This window comes from Hydra vulgaris, chromosome 09, assembly GCF_038396675.1.
Source record: "Hydra vulgaris chromosome 09, alternate assembly HydraT2T_AEP".
NCBI lineage: Eukaryota > Metazoa > Cnidaria > Hydrozoa > Anthoathecata > Hydridae > Hydra > Hydra vulgaris.
The window spans coordinates 38,901,496-38,915,000 of NC_088928.1; the positions used below are offsets into that span (position 1 = coordinate 38,901,496).

The 13,505-nt window shown below is 30.8% G+C and overlaps 1 protein-coding gene across 3 annotated transcripts in view; it reads right to left on the reverse strand.

Annotated features, from left to right (window-relative positions):
• LOC100202156 (tRNA (32-2'-O)-methyltransferase regulator THADA) overlaps positions 1 to 13,505 on the reverse strand; it is a 104,773-nt gene that overhangs the window by 15,166 nt on the left and 76,102 nt on the right. The gene's annotated exons all lie outside the window — the stretch shown is intronic.

The following is a 13,505-nucleotide window of genomic DNA, read 5'->3' on the forward strand; positions in this document are numbered from 1 at the left end:
TATATATATATATATATATATATATATATATATATATATATATATATATATATATATATATATATATATATATGCATTAACTTAAGGTTTGGTTAGAAAATCTAAAAATATATAATATATATATATATATATATATATATATATATATAAATACATATACATATATATATATATATATATATATATATATATATATATATATATATATATATATATACAGCGGTGTACAGTTGAATTTTGGTTGGTCATCTGACTGAGAGTAAAAATTTAGCTAACGCCAGTCGCCCGCTAACATTTTGAGTTGTCCATCGCCATTTTTTGAAAAATAATTTTTCATTCTGTGAATTTCTTGTATAGTTAAGTCATTTTTGAATATAGTGCTATAGGTTAACTAGATAATATTTTTGCAAACCAAATTATTATTAATAACTATTAAAAATATTCGCTCTTCAGAAAAATTCAGAAAAAGCACACATCGAGAAAAATTTATATTTTTTAATTTAATATTTTTAATTAATATTTAATTTTTAATTTAATATTTTTAATTTATATTTTATTTTTAATTTATATTTTTTAATTTAATATTTTTGCAAACCAAATTATTATTAATAACTATTAAAAATATTCGCTCTTCAGAAAAATTCAGAAAAAGCACACATTCAGAAAAATTCAGAAAAAGCACACATCGACATGAATGACTTTAGTTTTCTAGCTTGCTTTAAGCGATTCTTGTACAAATATATATATTCTTTAACACAATAAAGTCTTTATAAAAACAAATGAAGAATAAGAACGAGAATACTTATGATTTTAAGGTAATAAAACAAAAAATGAAATTCATAAATGATTTTTATCATTATCATTACAGTTCTATGAGTATCATCTTTGCTACCATTCTAATATTATTCATCTAATATCATTATCACCTTAGCTATCATTTCTCTTCAAAACATTTTTTAACTGTGTTGGTTTTTTAACGCTAAATTAAGTGCACATAATTTAACTAACCTGTTTTTTTAAGTAAATTTTAATGAATAATTAAACATATTGGTTGCCATATATTGTTAAACAGTATTTAATGATTTAAAAAATATAAATAGTATAAAAGTTATAAATGTATATAGTATAAATATGCTTGTTTATGCGACACAATGATTGCAAAAAGAGACCAACAGAGCTGTCCAGTTACGTAGACCTGGGAAATGTGATAATAAAAACAGTTAGTAGATGATGTCTTTGAATGGTAAGACTTTGTGAAGGTGAAGAACAAAGTAAGATGCTCGGGGGGCAGGGGGAGAAACAACTAACACTTTAGTCACTCTGTGTGTAGATCATATGAAACAAAGAACAAATATTTTATATACTGATTTTAGAGACTATTGATGCATACAAGTGTGATGGTGTAGTGTATTGGTATGTTCCGTTTGGTCATCTAGTATGGTCTTGTTATGTTTTCATTCACTTTTAAATTGGGTGAATAGAAAGCTTACACATACATACATATATATATTCAATTAATAGGATAATAAATATACTGCATCATGTCAAGTGGATCTAAGGCATGGCAAAATTTTACAAAAGAAAAAATCGCAGAATCTGCCACTTGTAATATATGTAAAACAACAATAACGTGTAAAGGATTTTCAACAAGTGATCATCTTTGTCATTTAAAAAAATCAAGTCAAAATTGAAGTAATGAAAAAAAGGCCAAACGAAGACACAAATTTTGAAGTTAGAAATGCTCAACCTAAAATTACGTCATTTATAAAAAAGGAATCTATAGAAGAAATTGTTTCAAAATTGGCAGCTGTAGATGGCTTTTCTATTAATGCTATTGCAAAATCTGAATTTATAAGAAAATCTTTATTTGTTAAAGGAATGATATTGCCAAAAAAACCTTCACATGTAATGAATTTGGTAAAAAGTCAATACCATCTAGCAAAACAAGGAGTGGTTAAGGAAATGACTATGCAAATTCAAGATGGCTCAAGATTCTCTATTTTGATGGACGAATACACATCTTTAAAAAATTGTTGCTATTTGAATTTAAATTTCCAAAGCCTTGTTAATGAATTTGCATTCATTAACTAGGCTTTGGAACTTGGGCATGATTTGAACAGTTGGGTCGCTTCCAGCTGAAAATTTTTTTGATATGGTTGAAAATAAATTATCCAAATTTAATTTATATACAAAGAAGCATATAATTTCTAGTGTAACTGACGGTGCATCAGTTATGAAAAAATATGGAAGATTAAGCGGGGTGGAACATCAACTTTGTTTTGCACATGGGCTACATTTAGCAGTTTGTGATGTTCTCTACAAAAAATCAGTTATTTCGAATTCATCAGACAGTGAGTGTAATGCATCAGACAGTCAGAATTCTGATGAAAAAATAGATGACGAGTCTGAAGAAATCGATTTTACAACTTCAGTGGATTTACAGTCAAGCCAAAATAACGATTTATAAAATTTATGAGACATTGAGATCACTGACGAATTATTAGGCCACATAAGTATTGCACAAACCAGAGATGTGGTGGCCCGATACGTGGGTATGAGGACTTGTACTGGGGCCTTATTCTGGCTCAAGAAACTGGGTTCCCAAAAAGAAACTAGGCCCCCAATCCTTAAAGAGAAAAAATTTATTTTAGTTCTATAAGTTTCTATTAAGGTATTTTTTACAACATTTTATTTAACTTGCTTTTATGCCGGTTTGTTTGTTTGGTGTCCACGCAAAACAAACACTAGGTCAGCGGTAATAATAAAAGAAATACGCTAAACTTTAGTTTAACGTAAATAAAAGAAATCATTAAGAAAAGTAATTAAAACAAACAAAAGACTGCAAACTTTGTTTAGCGTAAATAAAATTGCTGTTGAATAATAATAACAAAAAACGTTGTTGACCTGAAATTGATAGATTTTATATTGTAAAAAAGTAAGTAATGCTTTAATACTTAACTTATAAATAGTAATTAAAAATAATAGTTTTTAAAGTTAAAAAAATTTCTTATTAACATAGAAATATAAAGAAGAAAGCTAAATATAATTCTGTTCTCTTTCTCTTGCTCGAGAAAGAGAACGGAAACTTGAGCAAATGAATCAGCTGAACAACGAGCATCTCGACTAAAAAAACAAAGAGAATGATATGTTGAGGCAAGGGCGGCTGAAACAGAAGAAGGTAGAGGCAGACATATACAATTTTTTAACATCATTTAAAACAAAATTTAAAACTGCTAAACTGAAACCACAATTTAATTTTTATCAACTTTAAGGACCCAGATTATTGAGTGGCCTACTTTCTTTTACATTTTCTACAAAAACTACGAATTATAGGTATGTTTTGCAAAGGCAACATTTGGAGGATGAATGCTCAGTTATCCTTGAGGCTCTCTTTTGAGATACATAGAGCCTCTCTAAGGGATAACTGTAACTCCATTGAGCCTTAGATGTAATATGTGCATCTCCATAACTAATGTGCTGGCTTTTTTTTAATCTTTCAAGGGTTTAACATGCCTCTTACTCATGCTGAGCGTCAAAAGAAATATCGTGAAGGGCAGTTAGAAAAGTTTGGCGAAAAAGTAGTTAAAGAAAAAAAATCAAAAAAAAGAAAAGAAAGAAGATTCGCTAATTTGGAGGCTGAACGAGAAAAAGAAAGGCAGCGAAAGAGAAAGAGCAGACAAAAAATAGCAGAATCAAAATCTGTAGCTGTTACATCACCCCCTTACAAATCTGCAAGCACTCTTGGAAAAGCTGTTAAGAGAGCCGAGTCAGCACTACCAAAATCACCCAGAAAGAGGGCTAAAGTTGTACAAAAACTTTTAACAAAAATGAATGAAATCCCAAGCCCAGAAAAAATACTTAGTAAAAATGCATTAGATGCTTTAACTGTAAAATTGGTTCTTGATTTTTACCAGCGTGATGATATATCCCGTCACGCACCCGGTAAAAGAGACACCATTGTGGTGAGATTAAAGAACAAGAAAGAAACTGTGCAAAAACGTCATTTGTATATGAATGTTAATGAAGCTTATGCTGTTTTTAAATGTGATTATCCTGAAGAATCAGTCAGAAAATCAAAGTTTGCTAGTTTACGCCCACCACATGTGCTTTTGTCTAGTTCAATGTCAAGAAACGTTTGTTGTTGTCAACAGCATCAAAATATAATTCTTATCCTTGAAGCCTTGCACAAGTTTGATTCGAATTTTCCATTGTATTCACATGAATTTCCTCTTAGCATTGTATGTGATAGTGAAAAAGACATTTGTTATAATAATATGTGTACAACATGTAAAGATGCTGCAAAGTTTCATAATCTATTTGCTTTGAATGAAATTGACAAGAATAAATGCATTACATGGTACCAATGGGAAAAAGTTGCAGAAGGTAATGGAAAGGAATATATTAAAAAAATTGAAAAAAAGGGAAGAGTTGATGATCTTTACAGCACCTTTTCAAAATCTTTACCTTCATTTCTTTGGCATTATTTTATTAAACAGAAACAATCAAAGACATATCGTGATCATAAGATCCAACTTCAAAGTAATCCAGACACAGCCGTTCTTCAAGTGGATTTTGCTGAAAATTTTTCAACTTTGTGGCAAGATGAAGTGCAGTCAGCACATTGGCACAAGAAGCAAGTTACTGTTTTTACTGCTGTATTTTGGTACCAAAATTCATGCTCATCAGCTGTCATAGTTTCAGATGATTTAAGCCATTCAAAAGAATCTATTCTTGTATTTGTTCATAATTTATTATCTAAGCATATTGAATCAAGTGTTAAAATACTACAGGTTTGGACAGACGGGCCAAGTAATCAATTTAAAAATCGTTTTATTGCTTCAGCAATACCCTGGTTGGAAGAACAGCATGATTTAAAATTATTCTGGAACTTTTTTGCTGCTTCACATGGGAAAGGACCAGTAGATGCTATAGGTGGGACCGTTAAAAGAATAGCAACGCAAAAAATAATCCAGAGAAAATTTATAATAACTGATGCCATAACTTTTCATGAAGCTGTTAAAAATGAGACTAATTTCAATGTCTACTTTGTTTCTATGGAAGATGTTATAAATACAATAAAAAAATTTAAAATTGATGAGTTATTTACAAAAGCACCAGCAAAACCAGGAATATTTGCAGCGCACCTAATTCAAAACAATAATGGGAAAATAGAAATGCGACCCTATTCAAGTGCCAAGTATTTAGTGAAACAACTTACGTCTTCAGACGAAATCACCGAAAAACTTTAAAACGTTGTATATATGACAGCAATATAATATGGACGCGATTTGACACTGATATAGTATGGGCGTGTTCTGAAGATTACTATGTAAGAACTATTTTTATGAAGATGTAATTATATATTTGTCTAATCCTTCTCTACTTAGTTTTAAATTTATTTTAAAAAACAGCCCATTTACCTGGTTTATAATTATCCAAATGTGTCTGGTCACGCTGTGACGTCATGCTGTGACGTTTACCACTAGTTAATTAAAGGTGCACCTGTTTGAAACTTAATTAAATAAATGTTATTTAGCTATAAAACTTGTAAGAGTTATGTCTAAACTTTTTGTTTAATGCCAAGTTAATAATTCAGTTCATCTATATTAGCTGAATTGCGATGTTGATCTAAAAACTAAAAAACAATGAGAAAATTTTGGTCACGCTGTGACGTTTTATATTTTCTCGCATGAACAAGAGGCTAATATATCCACCCTAATTTTTTTTCTTGTTTCTTGTAGCACCTATTATGAGCTAGCAAAATAGCAAAAAAAATTCTTTTTATATCTATTTAATAATAAAATATTGAAGGCTAAAGACAAAAAAAAAGACGGTTGTCACGCTGTGACGGTCGTGGAATTGCTCAGTGACGAACAATTAAACGATGTCTTCTCTGTATTTGATGAACTTAACCATCCCATCAACAGAAAAAATAGAAAATTGTTATTGAAAAGTTCAAAACAATAAATATATAAAATGCACAAATTCATTTGCTTTGCATTGATAAATATGGATAATATATGTTTGATAAATAAAATTGTTAGTTTAAAGAACTTTTGTTATTACTTTCATTCACTACTACTCAATATGCTCCAGTTCACTCCCTATTGGTCCATGGAATTTATAAATAGTAATAATATTTATAAATTCCATGGACCGATAGTAGTTATAACTCAAACAAAAGAAACCAATGCCCTGATTTCTATCATAGGACCTATTTTTAATTTTATATTTATTTATGTTTCATGTGAAATGAAAGAAAAAAAAAGAAAGAGGCAACATAGAAATACAAATCTGGTGCTGAAAAAAAAGCTCAAAATTGACAACATGATTTGAAAGCAGCTAGTAATGATCCAAAACAATTAAAGTTAAGGGCAGGTCTTGCGTCAGTGCAAGTGCCACAAATACAAAGAAAAGCTGGGACATCCTTTACAGCAACAGAGGATGTAGAGTAATATCAATATCCATTGTGAATATTACAAGTAAGCCTATTATTGAAAAAGAGCTAATAACAGAGATTAGTGACCAATCATCTATACAAGACACAGACAATAATCAAGATGACATAACTGCAGCGATAAAGGAGCAGAACTACAATATTCAGAAACATTCAGAAACCGAAACATTACTGAAACTGAGAGTGACTGAAGAAATGGGTAATTTTGAAGTGCCGAAAAACATTCAAGGTTATCTAAGTATTAAACTGATTCAGTTAAAGTTAATGACATTGAAGTTGTGCAGAAAAGGTCATGGCTATCCTACTCTCTATCACTAGACAAAATTTTTTGCATTGTTTGTTTATGCTTTAGATCAAGAGAAGACACAAATTCTTTACGTGATAGGTTTGATAATTGGTCAAACTTAAGTCACATCATAACAAAGCATTGCACCCAGAAAAACCATTGAAGTGCTGCTGAAGCTATGGTTCATGCATTATCAGACTCCACAATTGATAAAACATTAAATATTGAAACCATGAGACATCTGAACAAAAAATGTAAAGAAGCGGAGAAACTACATTAATACCTAATACGAGTTATTGATGCTATTCAGTGTTTGATTGCAGAAAGTATTTCTTTACATTGAAATGAGGAAGCCAACTTTTACAATGACTATGAAAAAAGTGAAGTTTTTCAATGTGGTGTGGGTAAATTTCTAAATTTGTTAAATTTACTCAGTCAGTATGATGAGGTGCTGAATGAAAAACTTTTAAATATTCGCAGTACTCAAAAACAATCTGCTGGAAGGGGTGCTAGAATTACGTTTCTTTCTAATTATACACAAAACAAGCTAATTCATACTATGACACAGATGGTCAAGAAGGATATTTCAGAAGAGGTAAATAATTCAGTATTCTTTTCACTATCAGCTGATGGCACCACTGATATTACACTCTGTGAGCAAACTTCTATTGTATTACATTACCTTACAGTTGTTGCAGAAGAGGCCATTGTAAAGGAACATCTGATTTCAATGGTTGAAACTGAAACAACTGCTGGTGAAGGAATAAGTGAAAAAATCAAAGATGAACTCAAATCAAATAATGTAGATATTCAAAAGTGTGTGGGTATGTCATTTGATGGTGCGAGCAATATGCAAGGAATAAACAAAGGAGTTGCAACACATTTGAAGCAGTGTTCTCCCATGGCAATAAATATTCATTGTGGATCTCATGGAACAAATCTGGTTATGGAAGCTTGTGCAAAATTAAAGACTTTTCTATACGGAAACTCAAGGAAACAAAATAATATATTTGAGAAGTGCAAATCTCTTTTTGAGGATGTGAATCAGTCTCTTGAACTGGCTGCTACCCACAGTGTTCGTTTCAGTACCTTCCAAAATACTACAGACCGACTGCTGACACTATACCTTGCAGTAATCGATTGTCTTGAACAAATTTCAAATGACATGGAATTTAAAATGATTATTCGAAGTGAAGCACAAGGTCTTTTATCCCAATTTCAGTCATATGAAACAATTGTGACTTTATGTCTCTTGCTTGGAAAATTCAAAGTGGCATCAGTTCAAATGAATTCACTACTGAAATGGTTGCTTTTGTTGAGATCTACAGAAAGGCTGCTGAAAAGGATAACAAAGCTTTGCCTTCTTTCCTCACCATTTACAATTTTATGATGAGGACTATGTTAGATGCTGTATTCCCTTCTGTTGCAGTTCTATACAAGATCTTTAGTACAATTCCAACAAATTCAGCAGAGTGTGAGAGAGTTTTCAGCAAACTGAAACTTGTCAAAACTCGTCTAGCAAATTGGTTGACATCAGAGTATGTTGGGGATCGTGTTCTCTTGTCAGTGAAACATGAGAAAATATGGAATTTGATGCATTCAGACATAATAAAAAACTATGGTGATATGAGTTACAAATGAGTTACGTAATATTTTATATCCATAAAAAACGGGTAAATTGCTGTAGTATGTGCAACATAGAATTATTGAAAGAAAGAATAAAAATTTAGTTGGCTTGCTAAAATATTTAAATAATCCATCAAATTATAAACGCGAATCAGACATAGATTCTGTATTATTATTGCCTTCTGAATCAGTCCTTCAAGCTATGGCTAAAAAACAATTTTCTAAGCTATTTGTTGAGGATATTGATGGTGGTGGAAATTCCACTGAAATTGATGAAATAGAATACAGTAATGATGGAACTGAAATGTCATTTATGGCTAACCAAATTTGAAGACAACATCTGAATTAACACTTCATCAAAAATTGGATGCTGCCATTTGGAACATTAGTCGAATCGAGAGTCCAGAAGATGTATTAAATGTTAAAAATATTACAAAAGAAATGGATATTTTTGATGCAACAAAAAAGTGTATAAATAATTTAGAAAAGTTATATAATGCTCTATTTACTATCCCACCGACATCAATCGATTTAGAAAGAGCTTTTTCAGTGGCAGATCTTTTTGTTACGAAAATTCGGTCATTGTTAAGTGATAAGCTCTATTGACAACTTATGTTTTTTAAAAAATTAGATTTTTAAGGGAAATGAGAAGCCCTAGTTGTATTATAAACTTGCTTAAGCATACTTGATTGTAAAATTTGTATTTTTCGAAAAAATTCCATTTCATTGGCTTTTTTTCACCAGTAATATAATCAATTGACTTAATAAATTAGTTTAGTATTTTTAAATGATAAATTAAATTTAATATTATTTTCATTGAATTTTTTTGCAAGCAATATAATAAACTGAATTAAAAAAATAGTTGAGTATTTTTTATCGATGAATTAAATTTAATATTGTTTTTTAATTTTCAATACACAAATATATGTTTTGATTATTTTTAGATATTAAAAAGTTACAAAATATTATAAAAAGTCAAAGAAATCTAATTTATCACTCGAAGCTCCTTCTGCAATTGTAATTCTTGAAGCTCCTTCTGCAATTGTCACTTTGGTGAACTTGCCATCATTAATGATTAATTCCATTAGATATACTCAAGAACTGTTGAAAATCAGTCAACGGTGAGCGATACTATTATACTAATTTCTAAATACTAAATAATTTATTTGAAATTTTCGATTGATTATAGGCACTGGCATTATCAGCATATACAAAATTGTCACCATTAAACAACAAGATCAGCAATTACAAAATTGTCACCATTAAACAACAAGAACAAATTTTTTAAAATTTGACGTCAGCTTTACTATGGTAATTGGATAAACCTACTGTACCTGTTCAGTTAGCTATTAACCATTTATACTGCATTATTTATTTTATGCTATTATGCAATAAAGCAAGGAATTATCTTCAGTGAAGATAATTGTTGCTTTCTTTGAAGTTTTATGAATTTGCAAAAAGTAAACAATGATTGCTTTTCTCTTTTTGTTATACTAATAGTATTACTATATAAACATATGCTTGGCTTAGTGATTCACAAACTGCTAGCACAGTTTTGCAATATTGCTGCTGTGATGGTTGTATATGTAAACATATATTTTTTTATATAGATACATATTTTTTATATATTATAAAAACAAATGCTTGTTTTAGTAAATTACAAACTACTAGGATATTACAATACAAACATCACAACAGCAATATTACTGCATGTAATATTGCTGTTGTGATGTTTGTATATGTAAACATATTCTTTTTTTATGTAGAATTTGCATGATGTCAGTTATAATATAAGCAAAGTTTTTTGCACTAAAAATACAACTGATTGATGTTGCCTAAAGCTTGATGCCTAACAGTAACTGTCAGTTATATATACTTTTTATTAATCAGCCATTTTTTATTTGAATTATACAATTGATGGTTAGTGCCAAAGTTTAGAAGTTATAAGCACCATCTAAGAATTATGATTTTATTGGTTCAGTTATACATAATGTGTTACCTGCAAGTTACCTTTATTTATTTAAATAGATTCTAAAGGATTGAAGATTTGTTTGTATTATCTGAATTTATTTTAGAAATCTGGTAGCCGCCATTAGAGTTTTGTATTATAAGCTATCCTTGAAAACTATTTGATAGTTTATGTTTTACAGGTTCTTACTTCAATAGAATTGAATCTTATGCTAGAGTATCTAGAATTGTATCTATGTGACATTTTATTCCAACATCCAAAATTTAATTATCAAATTTTAATGCTATAATTAGTAGAGATGGGCCGATTCCGAAAAATACCGATTCCGATTCTCTGTTGTGATTCCGACTCTTTACCGATTCCAATTCTTTTGCGATTCTTATTATTTTAATTAAAACTGGTAGTTAAATTAATAATTTAACCGTTATATCATGTTAATTTAATACTTATGCAGATTTTAAAAGTGAAAACACCAAAAATAGTTATATTGGTACAGGAGAAACAGGACCAAAGACACCAAGGCTCAGGGGCATGCCCCTTTTTTAAAAAATTGACCCATAAATAGACTTTTTTTTTTGAAATAAGGGAGTGTTCCCCTTATTTCGAAAAAAAAAGTCTATTTATGGGTCAAAATAATAGCAACTAAACAAGTGACATAATATTAAACAATATATATGTTTGTATGGAACTTATTATTATTAAGAAACAAATAATATAGTCATAAGTAATGACAAAAGTGATCAGATACACAGAATGTTGTCTTTTCAATCAGCTTTTACATATGATATTAGTACCGTTAGTACTGATAGTTAAGAAACGAGAGGTTCTTGTTCAAAAACAGAAGCATTTGCACTAGTTCTGGAGTTAACTGGCTTCTTTTCCGGTCGCAGATAAGACCCGCAGTACTAAACAACCGCTCCGAAAAACACTGCACATAGAGGCATCCCTAAATATTTCTGTGCTAGTTTTTTCATGTTAAGAAATTTGGATTTCCTCCAGTATTCAAAGACGTCTTCGTGACTTGCAAGTAGAGGTTCTTTCAAGTACACTGCTACTTCGTCTGACATTGTGCAATGCACAGTATAAATCTAAAACATTAAAACAATTTATAGGCTTGCAATATTTAAAGTACAATACTAATATAGAAGCACAGTACTTACTACAGAATTTGTGTTGATTAATTGGTTATATAATGACCAGACAGCACCTGGAGCAGGTGTGGTAGGTTCTTGATTTTCAGCAGCTTCAATTTAATGACCCTCGTCTATGTCCAATGCATTTAACTCGCCAATTAATAAAGTAACAGCTTTCTCAGCCATCGTCCTGCTCCTAAAAATCTTGTTTTTAAATCTGGGATCTAGTATTGTTACAAAAGCATATATAGGTTCGTTCTCGCAGTCTCCGTAACGTCGATGCAAAGATTGACACAGAGACTCTTAAAAAATTTCCGTAGTCCTTGATGCGATCAAATGACATTTTAGCTGCATTTATTATTGGGATAACTTCTGATGTGGTCACTTTCAATGAGCTTAAGCATGACCTCTTCAAACTCTTTTAAAGCAGCAACGAGAGGAACCAAGCTATCCCATTCTCTGGTTGACAACTCCTTGTTTTGTCGAGTAGCTTTTGGGAAATGTGGCGTTACCAACAGAATCGCATCTTTTTGTTCAATTAAGCGGTTCAGCATGTGGAAGGTACTATTCCATCTAGTTGGCTCATCTGGAATAATGCTGTGTTTAGGCAGTCCCAGAATCTCCTGAGATTGTCTCAAAAGTTTGTATGACTTAACCAAATGTTTAAAGTGTCCTACTATTCTTCTACAGGTAGCAGTTAGTAAAGATATGCGTTCATTGTCGAGGCAGCCGTCTTTCACAACCAACTGAAGTGTATGGGCAAGACAAGGAATATTTGTAAACTTCCCGACTTCCATAGCAGAAACAATATTTCTGACATTATCTCTTACTACTACATTGAGTTTTTCAAGTAGTCCCTAACGCTCAAGTGATTCATTCATAAAGTTAACAAGATTGGTTGCGGTGTGGGACTCATAAGGAAAAGGTACCACATCAAGACAAATGTGAATTTGTTTCATATCTTCTGTGAGGAAATGTGCTGTTAGGCTCATGTAATCAACATTGGCTGTTGAGCTCCACATTTCGGCAGTTATACTAACATGATTAGCTTTTTTTGCCAAGAACTGAATTTTACTTGATACCTTTTGATAAATGCTAGGAATTTTAATAGTCGAGAAGTATTTTCTGCTTGGTATCGTATACCTTGGCTCCAAAAACTGTAGTAACCTCTTGAAACCGGGATTTTCTACTATACTAATAGGTTGGTTATCTGTGCACATCATTCCATCAATAAGCCTTGTAATTTTTATTGTCTTCGGATCTGGAGATGTGAGAGGCCTGGTCTTTGCAAACACTTGGTGTATTGTTGGTTGTTTAGTAGATAAAGATCTAGGCTTCATTTTTATAGAACTAATTGTTGAAGAAGAGCTTCTAGTATTGATCTCCGCATCCTCAGACTTGAGACTTGTGAATGCGGATGCGAGTGTAGTAGATCGAGGTTCCCTTGGCATAGGAGTTTCAAAAGCAAGGTTAGGACTGGATTTACAAAATGGTCCTGCGGTAGAGCTATCCTCGCATATATTAAAATCGATAACGCTAGCTTTATCATGTTTCTGATTTTTGATTTCAGATTTATGAAAGGTTTTTAAATGCTTTAGCATGTTCGATGTTGTGTATGACTGACAAACTCTGCCACCACCCCTGGATATAACAGTTTTGCAAAAGTTGCATATTGCAGAGTTAGTATCATTTGAATTGATCACAAAATAGTCCCATACCTCGCTTTTTTTACGTTTCCGCATGATAATGACACTATATATATATATGTTTATATTCTGAAATTAAAACAGCATTTATAATAATACAAAATAATAATACTAACAATAATAATTATTATAATAAAACAAGCAAATAAGATTTTTATGATAATACTTACCGTCGGTAAATTGATTAAAATTGAAAAAAATAAATCAATTGAAATTTAGAGTATAAACATTTACTTTTATTTTCAACGTTTACTGTTGTTAAGGTTTTCCTTCACAGTTACTTAACTTCAACGATGATATTAAATGCGATTTAACGTAAATTAAACAA